Below are 3,633 nucleotides of genomic sequence, written 5' to 3' on the forward strand. Positions count from 1 at the left end.
CGATTATGAAATTATGACCGTTAGCCCACCTCTGATTATTTCATATTCAGTCATATCTGCCGATACCGATTCTGACTGATTCCGATATTTTACAGAGGAACCACAATGGAAACAAGCCTATAGGCCCTATAGGGCCTTGGCCCAAAGTCTGTTAATAGTGTGGCCCAAGTGTCTGTTTTCACAACTGAATGACTACTGAATGAGATGAGTGCTCAAATTCAATGTAGAAAAAAGGTTGACTTTTACTTAAGAAGTCAAATCTTGACTAGAGGTACTAGAAATGTTAGATAAATATTAAACTATGATTAATTTTTACACCCTTTAATTTATTTAATTTATTTGCTGGTGAAAACCGATTAAATAATTAAGCAATATTACACGAGAGGGGGTGGTTTAACGTCATTAATGCACGCCTGCGATGCTGCAGGAACGTTCCGAAAGCAACACAGAAGTGTAATATTGCAGTTATACTAGGGCTGGGGCGGTATGGGATTTTTATTACCGCGGTTATTGTCGGCCCCCATACCGCCGGTATGGCGATAATTACCGCACCCGCAGATGTTAGAGCAGGTCTGCAAAATCCGGTAAAACACCGTATACGGAGATGTATAGAGCAGCTGTGTGTCTTTAGTGCAGTTCCAGTGTCATTCCTCCTCCATGCGGCCTCCCCTCACAGCTCACACACACACAGTGGCACCGTTACAGAGACAACAGACAAGACGACTCATATAGCTTTTCCACGTGTTTCTGTTGTTATCCAGTTTACCAAAATTAAATCCACAACAGCGCTATTGTGAAGACCCTTGCGCAGCGCGAGGCAATTAACCCCAGCTGCAAACGATCCGGACTTTGATTGTGTGATTATAATATATATAAATCCTTGGGCCAAATAACCATTCTGGGCGTTGGGGGGGGGGGGGGGGGGGGCGTTAGCTATCAGGAGGGGGTGCAGGCAAACAGAGTTTTGGAACGGATATTATGGACTACAGTTTTATTAAGGAAAGATTGGCATGTCAATGCCGCAACACGTGTTCGGGTGTCAATCAAATCAACTGCGTCAGACATCTCCCGCAGCCCGCTGTTAAAAAAAGAAATAAAAAAGCGAACGGATTTCACATCATTTCAGATCAAGACAAGTTGTGTTGAGCGTCTTTTTCCTGCGATCCCATTGATGTCACAACAGACAACATTTATAGGTGGGTCTGGTTTGGAGTAGCCTAATTTAAAACATTGTCCGACTTTGTTTTGAGAGAATATTAATACCTCGCGCTATTGTAACAGCCAGGTGCATTGTGCATTGCTCAGACCGTCAGAGAGAGAGAGAGAAAGATTAGGCTAAACGTGTAGCCTATGGATAAGGGCGCATCGTAGGTAACAGGTTTCAACTTTGTATTGATGTCTGTCAGCGAGAGAAGAGAAAGGGGGAGAGGGAGGGAGAGAGAGACATTAGGCTGTAGCCTATGGATAAGGGCACATCGTAACGGTTTCAACTTTGTATTGATGTCTGTCAGCGAGAGAAGAGAAAGGGGGAGAGGGAGGGAGAGAGAGAGAGAGAGAGAGAGCTGTACAGACAGGACGGACAGAACTGTTTTTATCTTTTGACTGACTATAAGAAAAAGTCCTTCTGCACACCTACAATGGACAGGTGCGTCGGATAACTGGAACTGAGAAGTAGAGAAAAAAAGAATCCCGCACACTGTCTCACTTGGAATCGCAATGGCAACCATTCTCACTCCAATGAAATGCCCGCTCAGCAGCGCATCGCATCGCATGAAACAAACACCACCATTCAAAAACGTCCCCTCATCATGGAACCTAAAATCTTAAACATATTAAACAAATTCCAAGTTAACTGATAGATTTAATATATGATGAATTGAAAGGTTCAACTTCCAGCCGCTCCACACCACGCAGCAACTGCGCGCCTCCCCAGTCCCCAAGCCATGAGTTAACATTATTGCTTGATTGATTGATTTAAGTTTGTATTAACAGTTTACAGTACATTTGCACAACTCAATACAAAAACTGTTAACTGTTACTCTGTGAGTGGACGACACCATAAAGCATTACACTTGTTTACAAGAGGGTCCACCTTGTTCAATTCATCATAACATTTTGTACACTATACACTTCTATAAAGCCAAAAACAGGAAATCATCATAAAGGAGGTAAAAAGGGGGAAAAACATATACAGTGAGGGGGAAAAGGGGTGGGTGGAGTCAAGGGATTTACATGTCTTAATGACAGTTGGTAGGGCGTTCCACATTTTTGTGGCATAGGAGTGAAATTAATTTAGGTGGACCCTCTTGTAAACAAGTGTAATGCTTTATTGGGTCATCCACTCGCAGTTAACAGTCTTTGTATTGAGTTGTGCTTGAAATGTAGGCTACTGTAATTCTGCAAACTGTTAATAAATAGTTCAATCAATCAATCAATCAATACTTGTTTGTGCCGAATCTGGGTTGCACATGGTTTGTTGAACTCCCTCTGGTGTTGCTGGCATATGATTAGACTGACTGAGCCTCACTGTTTATTATGATACACTTTATTTCATATCAACCATATGCACTTAGGCCTAGAACCCAGGGTTAGGGTTAGAACTAGGGTTAGGGTTAGAACCTAGGGCGCCAGTTACCGTGGTAACGAACCCGATACCGCGGTATGCGTTGTATACCGGCGGTATGGCGATATTGCGGTTATTGCACCCAGCCCTAAGTTATACCCTTGAGTGTAATATTGCAATTATACAACAGTTACCCTTAAAAATAAGAATCACTGAAAAAAACATTTTTTTAATGACAGATGTAGTCACTACTCACCACAAATGTCCCAAGTAACTAGCTAGCCTAGCCACCGAGTTTGCTGCGCTCTGGGAGAACAGAGCAGCTGAATTCTTTGTTTTGATTAGGTGTGGAGTGGTGCTCGTTTAAACCACGGCTGGATGGCTGTTTCAACCAATCAGATTGCTTCCTCGAAACGTTGTATAATCTAGATTATTTTGAGACTGTTCCGATACCGATATGGCACTTGGTATGGCCGATCCGGCCCATTCCAATTATGCTACAGATTGTATCGTGCGTCACTACTTTATAGCAGACCTGGGCATTGACCAGTGGTGGAAAAAATACTCAATTGTTTTACTTAAGTAAAAGTATAAATACTGCAATGTACGTAGACATACTCCGTTACAAGTCCCGTATTCAAATTGTGCTCGAGTAAAAGTACAACCGTATTGGCATCAAAATGTACTTAAAGTACTAAAAGTAAAAGTACTCATATTGCAGAATGGCCCATGTCACAAGTTCAAAATGTGTACAAAATAGCCGATCTACAAGCTCACAATGAGTTGCATCGCGACGTATTGTGAGCCCCTAGATCGGCTATTTGCTATTGGCCGAAATGCACAAAAGATTCTACACATGAGCTTATATAGACAAAAAATCACACCCATTTGAAGTGAGGGGCGCTAATATTTTTAAAGTCTAACTCATGTTGATTAGGTGATGTAATGGTGATGTAAAACAAACGGTGCCAACAAACATTATGACGTACATCACTTCATTGTCAATGAAACAAACATTGAACTAAAGACAAACATTAAACCTGTGTATAGGAGGGGCTAGTGCCCCTCAA

This window comes from Electrona antarctica, assembly GCF_951216825.1.
Source record: "Electrona antarctica genome assembly, chromosome: 9".
Lineage (NCBI taxonomy): Eukaryota > Metazoa > Chordata > Actinopteri > Myctophiformes > Myctophidae > Electrona > Electrona antarctica.